This window comes from Aphidius gifuensis, linkage group LG5, assembly GCF_014905175.1.
Source record: "Aphidius gifuensis isolate YNYX2018 linkage group LG5, ASM1490517v1, whole genome shotgun sequence".
Classification (NCBI taxonomy): Eukaryota; Metazoa; Arthropoda; class Insecta; order Hymenoptera; family Braconidae; genus Aphidius; species Aphidius gifuensis.
The window spans coordinates 6,448,223-6,461,260 of record NC_057792.1 but is presented as its reverse complement, the minus strand read 5'-3'; the positions used below and the strand labels follow the sequence as shown (position 1 = coordinate 6,461,260).

Sequence of the window (13,038 nt, the reverse complement as noted above, 5' to 3'; positions counted from 1 at the left end):
TTTGATTTCATCTCCGGATTCCATTGCAATGCTCTTCGTGATTTTTTTTTATGTATTTTTACTCTGATGATGACTACTGTTCTTTGACGCGCGCCGCTTTCGTAATAAAAAAAAACACGAACAAAATAATCACTGGAAATGATTACTGTGACATTCCATTTGTTGAATTATTTTTTATTTTCAATTGATATATATTTTTCTGCTGATACATGTTATGTCCTCAGTATTGTAATATTTTTAAATTGAAAAAAAAAAACATTATAAATATCAAATGTTTACAATCGAAACAATTACACAGTTAAAATAACATGAAATAAAATATTTAGTATTATTCAAATGTCTAGAAGGATATACTGTTATTTTAAATTTTAAATTATAATATTTAGCTTAATTGTTAATAATTCAACAATAAAAAAAAACATAAGAATGTTTGAAAATTGAAATTGAAAATATTTTTGCTTTACCATTAATTTTTTTTCTAAACTAAAATCTCGGTTGAATATTTAGCACAAGTACTAGTTTAAAATTCAAATAAAAATACTAAAAATTAAAAATTTATAAAAATTTTTTTTCTCATTGTCAATTTGCAACTAGTAATTGTTATAAAATAAAAAAATTAAAAAGCCCATATTCTTTCTTAAAATTTTAAAGAGGAAATAATTATAAAGCCTTTTTATTGTTTTATAAATTATATGGAAAAAAATCTTGAAATAAATTCAAAAAATTCAGAATATATAATTACAAAATGGATGAAAAATTTTTCTAATAATAAGAAAGAAAAAATTGAAAGGAAAAAATAATAACACCCCCATTACATCAACACGTATAATATAGCTTTATACTTGACGACTTTTAAGGATTTTCTATACTCTATTCAAGCGTTAATTCTATCTTTATTCCCCTATCATTGAATACCATAAAGCAAAACGGAAGTCTTTTTACGTGATTCAACATCAATGAAAACCAACTCGCCATCATTTTTATCAATAACTTTTTTTTTTTTTTTAATTATTACAGCTATATCATAATTGAAATGAACATTCTAAATATATTACTCAATATATACTTGAAGGAAAAAAATATAAATTATAATTTATAATCAATTTCAATCACGTATCTAGAGTAATAATAATAATAAATAAATTAATGAAAATTATTAACTAAGATTGATCTTAATAAAGTTGGCATGAATAATGTGAATAAATTCCAAGAAAAGAAAAAGAAATGATGAAGAAAAAATAAAATAAAAAAATAGACAAGATGATGAAGATTGTCGGTGGTCGGTTTTCTGGATCCAATTAACAACCGCAAAGAGTTAAATTTAAAGGAGTAAGGGGAGAATCAAATTAGTGTCGACCTTATGACCATTAATGTAAGACAAACAGCCGACATTTTCTCAACTTATTTATTTCATAGCTCATCATGTCATTCATTTATGTTTCGAAGGTCATCAATTTTTTTTTTTTCTACTCATCATAAAATATTTATTTCTTTCCTTTTTTTTTTCATGCATAAAAATGAGAATGAATTTAAAAATACATTACTGATGATTATAAATAATAAAAAAATTTTTTTATTATTTAAAATAATATCATTTTTATATTGTGTATTTAAATAAATATTGTGTCAAGTGAATAAATAATTGATCGATTATATTTGAGCTTACTGAACACTTGCTTATATCAATGGTAAATAATTTTTTTACTTTTAATTATCATTAATATTTAATAACATAAACATAGTTAAAATAAAAAAAAAATAATAATAATTTTGTTTAACTATATATATATTTAAAAATATTAACAGTAGAAATTTTTTAAATATTTATATTTTGACATGAAAGAGAAAGAGGTCATGAATTTTCTATCCGGTAAATATTTTTGAACTGTCAAAGTGTCAGGACAGTTTATATTCGAGTGGCTGGTTAAATGTCACTTTCCTTCCGCTTACGTATAGTGTTTTGATCAAATTTTTGTTTTTAACATTAAAATTTTGGAAAGGGGTATGAAAAACCATGGCCAGCGACACATCAACCCCTTGGGCACTCAACGCCACGTGCAAAAACAAATAAACCCACAGTGACGTTCGCAACTGACACACTAGCTAGCAATATATTGTTTTTTTTTATTGAAACAAAAAAAAAAGGAAAAAAACATTTGTATCTTTGTAAATTCATGGATGTCAAGCCTGTTACAGACACAGACTGATCGCATCGTTTGCTCTGCTTGTTCTCATTTTTTTTTTTTTGTAACTTTCTTCATCAGTTCCTCTCTACTCACCACAAATAAAATTATTCTTGACGCGACAAAGTAAAACAAACAAGTCAAGAGAAACACCCGAAAAATTACCAAAACTCACATGTGTTTGTTCAACGAGTTTATAGCCACCCAGAATTTAATTTTTAGAGGATAATGCTCGAGTTATGATTTTTATACAGAAATATATTTCGATTTCTCTTTTGTTTTCCTAGAATTGATTTGATGCAAAATGATTTCATTATTTTTTAGAAATCATCTGAATATTTTGAGTCAATAAAATTTAAAATTATGATATTTAATTTTAGATTTTATAGGGCAAGTTGTTATAGTTTTATAATGTTAAAGAATAAGGTCCCCTTGGTCCCCACGTCTTTGGACTTGATTGTCACCTATTACTAAATTTATTAGATATAATTATGGGGATCTTATCGAGTAACGCTTAATAATTTTCTATAATCAAGGCAAGTTAGAGTCGCTAAAACACATATTAAATATATTGAGAGCTATCACGAAGCTTCACGGAGTATTAAAATGAGTTCTTTGAAAAAACAAGGACACATGCAACGGTTCTATACTTTTATCATGTAATGGTTTAATCAATACTCAATATTAAATAGAGGCCTACCTTTTAAGCGTCCATAAATCCCATCAACCCACACATGCTCTCCAGGAAGTCCATAATTATTACATCACCAGCTGGCTGTATATTCACACATACAAGCTCTTTTTTTCACTATTTTTCACGACTTTTATACCATCTGTAACAGAAAAAATCAAAGCATATTAATTATTTATTACTTTAACTTAATAAATTAGTTTTATAATTGTATAATTATTAACTTAATAATAAACTGTAATAAATTTAATATTGAATTATTTACGAAATAAGTTTATATGTAATTTTAAATAATTTTACTATTCAAAAAATAGCAGAAATCTATCTTTGATAGAATAGAAATTTCTGACATCCTTCTGTTACTGGCAGTGGATTCGTTAGGTTTCGAATAACGAAGACTTTTTTATTTATAAAATTTTATATTGCAGATGATGGTTAATATTTAATTATTAATATTAAACTATTAATATTAATTAGTAGTTTTTAAATTAATTTTTCGTTAACAAGTTTATCAATTGGTACATCAGTACTATCAATTGGTACATCAGCACCACTAATTGGTACACCAGCACCACCAATTGGTACATCAGTACCACCAACTGGTACATCAGTACCGTCAATTTCTTTTGAACAAAATATTGATTATTGTAGTCTAAGAAATGAAAAGTTTGCTGATAAAATACCCATCAGATAATTCATGTAGTATTAAAATTCATTTAAACCTCGTATTTTGTAAATTTAATTAAACACGAGAGTGAAAATATAATTTTATCATTGTCTATTTAAGCCCAGCGACACGAATTTCATTAGAGAAATTTTTCATTATCAAGGGTTAATATTGTTGAAACAAAAGATGATGTAGATGGTCTCATTGGTAATTTAGTATCTCCAGGTGTGCTAGTTAATTATTTTTTCATGGGTGGTTCATTTCAATTGAAGATTATTGACAATTAAATTCTCTATTTTTTTCAAAAGTATTACTTACTCATATTTCCAACAGTGTTTATTATTTAAACAATTTAAACAATCAATTCAATAAATTTTTAAAGCATATGGTACACATACCTTACAACTTCAGCATCATCATCCTTGTATTGTTTTCTTTTCTATTATATTGCTGACAACACACTGCTCTTAATACACAAGCAGTCTCAGTTGTTACAATTGTTTAAGTAACACTTTCTTTAAACTCTTCCTTTTCCTTGACTTCATCATTGAAGTTCATTCATATTTTTTTTTTTTCCCATATATTGCTAAAGTTTCCAGCTCTTCAATGATTGATGTTTGTACTGAAGCTGTAACAATAAAAATTGAGTTGTTAATTGAAAATTGCATTAACAGTTTAATTAAAACTCTAACCTAATTTTTTTGTAAACTAAAAATAAACTCACTTTATTTCAAGACCATTTTGGCTCCAACAACCAGTAATTGTGTTCAATCAGGTACATAAAGACAAGCTCATTTGAACGTTCATTAACACCTCATTGATGTTCAGTCAAATTATTATCTTCATCAGCTTTGAAATAACCGGTACCTGTAATTTTTGTTAAGCAAATGTTTTAACAAACTCATTTTAAACAAATTATGTATTTATTTACCATCAATTCTTGATCACTATTCACCAAGATCTTTGTCATTTTATCCAGTTGTAGTTTCTTGAAACATTCAGCCACACTTCTTGGTATCTATATGAACATGATAACATGTTATCAAAATTTATATTAATACATTATATGGTGGCATAATTATTGTCAACAAAAAGCTGGATGACACTGAGATTATTGAATTTGATATGCAGTCAATATACTTATATAAATTACAATTTAAAAAAATATTGGAAACAAATTTGCAAAAATTGAGTATCCAAGTTGATATACAATGACAAAGTTCACAAATCAAGAAGAAGATATGTTGGGAAGTTTGGTTAATAGTAATGAGATAAAAGTTCTTAGAAAACATATTTATACAATAAAAATTAACACATATGAATAAAATAAATGAGATAATATAACAAGCTAATATTTACCTATTATTTTTGCGTTTTGTTGGCACATTGATGCTCGGCATTCGTTTGTTTTTTTCTCAACTTTGTCAGCATAAAAAATGTCCATTTTTTTTGCAAATTATATGAAAACTGGCATTGAATTATTAAATAATACATTTATAATGAGTTTATTGGTCAATTGAGCGTTGGATTATAACTTTTAGCTAATAAAAACTACTGATGTACGATTAAAAAAAAACTTCAACACAATTTAAAACGTAAGAAAATGACGAGCAGACGAAACAATTAGCCATCTTGAAAACTACAGCTGCGTCATCTAGCGTAATTATTTGTATACTAAGTGTCGGTAAGAACATATAAATTTAAATTGTGATCATTTGAGTTCGCGCCAAAAAATAAATATATGTATATAGTTATAACAAATGTTAAATAAATAAATAAATAAATATAAATTGGATATATTTTTTCTTATATTAAATTAAATAAGTGTATATATTTTCTCTGTTTGCAGACATTTATTTATATTTTTTATATGTACATGGTTAGCATGGAATATTAATTATATTATTAACCGAAAATAAAATCAATAATGATATCCGACGACAAACCAGTGAAACATCAAAACTGTCAATTGCATAGAATTTTATTTTTTTTATTCATTATTCTATTGTATTTTTTTTCTCAATTTATTGGCTGATTCTTCTTTTTTTTTTCTTTTTCTTTCAAGCAATTAGAACTGATGGAAAATGTAGAGAGTACTTATTCATCATGGTAATGAAGTTGTCAGAGAATTACATCGTCAGATCAAAGAACATTTCCTAGAACAACATCTACTTCAACTAGGAAAAACAAAAAACAGATGGTAAAAAAATATATGGTATTCATGATAAAATTAAACATGTAAAATACAGTTAGCTTTGTTTTTTCAAATGTTAATTTTTGATAAAAAAATGATCAATGAAAGTAATTCTGTTGTTAATTTTTTAAATGATTTAATTAATCTTGTTGGAGGAATATTATTATTAATGACGGATAATATTGAAGATGATATTGATTAAAAAAAGTAGTAAAAACGACGTATAGTCAGACATCAAATGGAAGCTCATGGAGAATATGTTATAATTCATCAAGACATCCAATGATTTATCCATGTGATTGCAAGGTAATTATTAATAATATCTAAATTTTAATAATGATAGTTAAATTAGATGTAAAATTATAAATAAATAAGTTATCTGACATTTTAAAAATTTATTTTCAAAGAACCAACAAAAATTGTCATTACTTTTTTGAAAATTTTTTTTTTCTGTAATTTTTACTGTAAGATGGAATCTTCACAACCATTAAATATCTAAATTAGGAACGTTCAAGCAATTTACGTCAATTACCTCTCATAACGTAAACTCTTGAAGCAAAAAAAAAAAATGAAAATAAAAATACAAAATCCGATTTGTAAAATTAATTCTATAATCTTATTAAAAAAGTAATCTAATTTTATATTTAATCATTATTTTTTTCAATTAGTCAAGTAATTAAAAGTCAAGACAAAAAATACTATATTTAATTTTGATAATACAATATTTTTCATTTAACAATTTAAAAAACTATTTATAAATTTTTGAGTATAAAGTAAAAACATATTTTTTTTTAATTTTATTTCCAAGCTGTCAGTTATATAATATGAAGTATTCACGTCGTTGAATTCAATTCAAATTTGCCTAAAGGCTAAATATGAAATTTTTCTTATTTTAATTTAATCATTAGTTTGTTTTTGATTTTTTTTTTAAACCATTAAAAACGTATCCGAATTTTGAGATAAATTTTAACAAATATTAACTTGTAGATTTTAAATTTGAAGAATTAAATATAATAAAAAATTAAATTGTATATGTTAAAAATAAATTGTAATAAAATTTAAAAATAATGTAAATTTCAATGAAATATTTAATTCAATTATTATAATAAAGTAAATGTATATGTATAAAAAAAAATTACAAAATTGTTCAAGGGAAATTTCATCAACGAGATAATATTTTGTATTATATTTTTAAAATGTCAAAAAGACATAAACAATAGTTTATTTCAATGTCAAAAACTCTATTAAAGCTTCAAGAAATTCATGAACGCCTGAGGCTATCAGGAAGTTTTTTCAAACACTTTAAATTTTATTCAGGTATATTTTAACAGACGTATTTAATCTGACACTATTTTATATAAAACATGGAAACATAAATAGTATTTATTATTGCTAGTAATAATATTTTTTTTTAATTGAAATTTGAAGTGATGAGTTAAAATTTTAGTTTAACTTTGAACATAGCAATTTGTTTAAATGAATTGATATATTTTTAATTGATAAATAATTCAATATTTATTATCGGGTAAATAAACTTGATTAGTATATGTATATATAAGTTTATTAACAAGATAATTTAATTAGTGTGTTATCGATTGAGTTGAGTATTGAAACGAGGTCGTATACCCATGAGAATTCATCAAGTTTTATGAAAAAAAAAAATATATATATCTAGCACATTTAGGACAGCAAATTAAAAGGTGTATTTTTAACCAATAATATTGTTAATTATTAATAAATAAAAATCTGTTTTAGAATAATAATATAACTAAATAAAAAATAAACTTGTAGATATGCCACAAAAAAATACCCACCAGCCAGTAAAAAATAAATAAGCTACAAATTTAGCCAAGATTAATAATAATTGTTAAATTAAAAATATATAATAATAAATAATAAATTGAAATAATAAAATAAAAATAAATAAACATTTCATACAATATTTGAAAGATTAATATTAAAAAAATTAAATTTGAAATAATAATAACATTGAGTCATTACAATACGATGACTAATTAATTTATTTTTAAATTAATTAATTTTAAATTTATCCAAGATGTATGATAAAAGTAAATTTAAAAAAATAAATAAATTGTTAAATGAAATATTTATTTATTTATCCTATGATATATACTGTTGTCATAATTTTTGGCAAATTCAAAATAGTCATTAAATCATTATGTTTATATTTTACTATTCTTCAATTATTTTTATAATGATTAATTTTAATTTTAAGCATTTACTTTTTTACAATAATCAATATATCAAGAATAATTTACTTTTATTTTGTACATTGGATCAATACGATAATGATTTAACTATATATACACAGTTGGTACATGCTCATTGCTCATCGTACTTGTGGTTAATCAAATCGATCAGATATTATGCATATTAATTTAAAAACATCTGCATTTTGTTAATAAAAATAATGAAATTTAAAAAAATATTTATATATTCGTGAATTATTGAGGATATATTGTATTTAATATTAATATATTCATTTTATTTATATTGTTTTTACTCAATCACATACATTGGATTGTTTTAAATTCAAATATTTTCTATTTACTTTACAAATTAAATAATTTTTTCAAAGTGTATATATTTTTCATTCAATATGTATGCAAATTCAGTTGTAAAATAATATGCTTTAAATATATAGTTAATATGTATATATATTGTGACATTTCTAATGGTAGTCCTTTGTTGTTCACAGGTGTGCAGAAGGGAAGGAAATACCACATAATACAATGGCCAACGTGTCGAGTTTACAATGGAAAATCCGTGGTTTGTTATATGCGTATGTATGATATTGTAATTCACACAAGCTTCATTATTTCATTTATAAATATGTATACATATATTACCTATATTTTTAAACCTTCATATACAACAATACTCGTATATACAATTTCAAAACAGCATATATAAGTATACTTATTTTATATTTACATATATTTTTCAAAATGATCATTCATTAATATATTGTTTTGGAATGAGTATTCTGTTGCTTTAGATTGTAAAACACTAAGTAAAATAATAGTTTTAAAATAATAATTTATATTTTATTGTGTTATCTAAATCAAACACTTTATTTTTTATGTTATGCATGTTTTGGTTCAAATATATTTGTGCATTTCTTTAGAGTATTTTACAAAAATTCGTTATTTAATATACCCATTACACGAGGTGCCCAAGGTAAGCACGATAAAAGAAAATATCTTGATATTAAATCTATTGTTATCTTCATCTTTTCTGGTGGAAATATTTCCCCGACTTTCTTTGACTTTTTCATTAAAAATTTACATTGATCACTGAGAAGAAAAGTCGGAGAAAAATCGAAGATAAAGGAGAAGTTTCTCCGCCATGGATCATTCGTGAAAAAAAGCGGAGAAAAAGTAGAGTAATTCGGAGAAAAGATAAAAATATATTTTTACCAAGGTTGCTTTATAAATTTGGCACAATATCAAAGCTTCGAGGCATCACAAATTTGTTGTATTCTTTTGCTTTATCTTATACTTACTTCATCATCTTGGATGATTTCCATTTCAAAGTCTTTTTTTTTTAATCATCCAAAATCATTTTTATCTATCAGTGCGTTACTCATCGTTATATTTATTGGGTATTTTTCGGATGTTAGTTTGGTTATTATTATCTGGCTTAATTCAGCCATACGGAGGCTTGCTTAGAATACACTCTGAGTGTTATGATCTCCAATTAATTTCTTCGAAAAGGAAAAATTAATTTGGGATCACAACACTCCGAGTACATGTTTAAATTCCAGCTAAAATTTCTACAAGACCATATTTTTCTAAAAATATACTCCATCAACAGAAATCTAAATAATTGACTCTCCAGATTTTAGTGACAGTTTTAGAAAAGATGAGTGCATTGTAGGATTAACTGTTGGTTGTTCAAATACAAGAATTTATAATTTAAGAAAATCATCTTCACCCCAATGTAACAGCATTTAAAATTCAATATATATTTTTAAAATTTCTTTATAGTTTATATATTGTCTCGTTGATTACTGATAAGAAAGTTCAAAAATAATTATCCATTCGATGAAAAATCAAAGTCACACATTAAATAGAAAAAAAACCGAAAATGTTATTGGTTGTTGTTTCCATGGGACAACTGTTCGATTAAACGTTAAAAAATGTGTGCGGCTGTTGAATTCGGATTTTCTTCTTCGTAAATTATATGGAAAAACATTTAAATTCAACACCAATAATGAGAAAAAAAATTCAAGTATTTTTGATTTTTTCCAGCCAATTTATAAGCCATTCAACGGAAAGTTTTAATCAATAATTGAATTTAAAATAAATAAATATAAAAAAAAAAAGAAAAAAATGAAAATACAGATTTAAAAAAGTCATCAATTTTGGATAATTGGAACAACGATTAAATCGTATTGCTTCCAATGTTTTGCGGAGCATGAATTGGGGTGGTTTAGAAAAAAGGGGAATGAGGGGGAAAAGTAGAAAGAGGCAATAAACGAGGAAAATGGGGGTGCATTCGATTGCACTGACCTACCAATTTGATTCAACGTTTTGTTCCAATTAATTGAAATAACTTTTAATGGATAAAAAAAAAGAGGAAAAGCATACAATATAAACTCTATAAGTCATTTTATATATGTTTGAAAAATTAATTGGGTCAATTCTTGAAGAGGTAAAAAATTAATTAATTTTAATTATATTAATATTGAATACTCTACAGCTTATTAATTTTCATTAAAGATTTTTATGAAAATTTGATTTTATAATAAGTAATTAATATTTTATTAAATAAAAAAAAACAAATTTTATTAAAAATTTTAATGTACATCACCAGTAATTAAATTTGAACAAAAAAAAAAAAGAAAATAGTTGTTTACTTGAGTCGTTAAGCACGTTATACAAAATTGAAAATTTCTCGAAAGTCACTTCATAAATAATCTCTTATCTACAACAACAAGAGAGTTGATAAAATATATTTTGAAATAAAATTAAAATTATAATTACATTTAGTGTAAAAATAAATTGAATGAAATCAAATTAAATAAATGAAAATAGAAATAATTATATTTTCTTTTAATTTATTTTATTTAAAGGTAAAAACAAAATTAAAAGTATTTACATGATTAGAACAATAAACATGTAATTAATTACTGAATAATTGATAAATAATAACAAATTAATTTAGTGCAAATTTTTGTTAAGGCTTGTAAAATGATAATACTGGAGGAGATTGTAATATATACGTTCCCTTAGGTCGTGTTGATGCATCGTTAACATCGGTTATTGAATGTCCAGTGAACAATTTTGTAAACATAACATTGACATAATCAAACTCACGAGATGATTGTAAATATTTACGTGACTCAATTTGAGTTTACTATCAATTTTCAAAAGTAACCAAGTGTAATTATAAAATATAATTATCAAAATTGAATGTTTATTCTTTACGTAAAATTAAAAAATATAATTTTCAGTTTGACTCTGCTAAAATATTTAATTTCATGCTAAACATTTTTTAATTTTTCCAAGTAAAATTATTAAATATAATTATAAAAATTAAACAAAAAATTTAGTTTATTGTTTTTGTTATTTAATAAATTTTTGTTAAATATACACGTTGAATAAAAAAAGAAAAAAAATTGGGTATGACACTGGTTGACTTGTACTACTGACATATGTAATGTCGTGCTAATTTTTCATCTTTAAATTTTTTTCCAAATAAAATTATTAAATATAATTATAAAACTAAGTAAACCATTGTGTTTATTATTTTTATATCATATAATTTTTAATTAATTATACAAGTTAAATAAAAAAAATTAAATTTCAAGTTTAACTTTGTTATTGACTTGTACTACTGAAATATTTATTGTCACGAAAATTATGCTGTGTCTTTGTTATTTTAATTCCAAAAAATTGGTATATTTTTTTTATTCAATTCGAAATTATCACAAAAAAAATACCACTCAAACATCAATCAAAAATAAACATTTAAAATTTTTTAATAAAACATCTAAAAAAATATTAAATTTTGAGTTAAATAATTTTTCAAATGTTAAGTCAATATTTTCTTGAATATTAATTTGACATTTATTTTTAAATGTCAATTTTAAAAAATATTTCAAATGTCCAATTTCAGCATTAACAGCTCATAGAATATGTACTATCAGTAAAAAGCAAATCAATTTTAATTTTAAATCAATTGAAATTTCATATTGAAATGCATAATTAATATTAAAACTAAAATATCAAGAATTTATTTCAACAGCTGTGTTAAAATTAGAAAATATCAGAATATCAAATACTTGGCTTTTCATATTCATGAATCAGCATATAATTATATTTTCTTTTTTACTTAAATATATAAGTCTTACTCACTATGATATTATTTTCATTGAATTTACATTTATTCTTTTGTTACAATAAATTATATTCAAAAAAAAAAATGAAATATTAAACTTAAAGTTTATTTTCAGAAAATTAATAATACATTTTAAATAAAACAATTTTTGCATAAAATAATTAGCATTATTATTTCAAAAATAATAAAAATACAAAAGAAGTACAAAGACTAAAAATTTCCACTTATTATTCATTAGATAGTTGATAAAGAATGTTGAGGTTTTGAGGGTGCAAAAGTTTTAGAGTGAATTTAAACTAGCGTTTGTTGACGAAATAAATATAGACATACCCCTTTCATATATATATTTCAAAGTTCATCCCAATATTCATTTAATCTCTTTGTTAATTTACGAATAATTTATTCAACCTCACGAAATAATTTCCTCCAAATTTTTTTTTTTTATAATGTCAATAAAAATTATTGACTTTTTAAAACTTTCATGTATATTTTTTAAACTCATTTTTACTTATTTATATAACCAAGGGTTAATGACCATTTTAATAGTAAATTTACGTGAAATATTTATGGATTTTAGAATGATTTTAATTTTAAAAATTGTCTGAGAATATATTCAAAGAAATTATTCATTGTCAGAGTCAATTGTTTATTTATTTTTCTATTTTCTCAGGGTATTGTGAAAATTTTTCTTTTACTAATAATGAAAAGCATATGAATATTTAAATTATTAATCAATTTTCCAATTTTGTATTTAATTGAAAAACCTGACAATTTTTTATATCAATTAAGATTATATTCTAGGTGCCTTTGATAATGGTTTGTCAATGTTAGTTAACAATCGAATATTTTATTTAATTTAGTCCATGTGCATGTAGTCCATCGTTTTGAATACATATCTTTATTTTGGTTTGTTTAACAAATCAACTTGATGTACTAA

General features: G+C 23.3%; 1 long non-coding RNA gene across 1 annotated transcript; it reads right to left on the bottom strand.

Annotated features, from left to right (window-relative positions):
* Positions 1-2,925: 2,925 nt before the first annotated feature.
* Positions 2,926-4,401, bottom strand: LOC122857371. The gene is made up of 3 exons (XR_006374191.1): positions 4,266-4,401; positions 3,940-4,169; positions 2,926-3,016 (listed from the first exon to the last, which is right to left on the bottom strand). It is a non-coding gene; the product is annotated as an uncharacterized LOC122857371 (long non-coding RNA).
* Between the last annotated feature and the right edge of the window lie 8,637 nt (positions 4,402-13,038).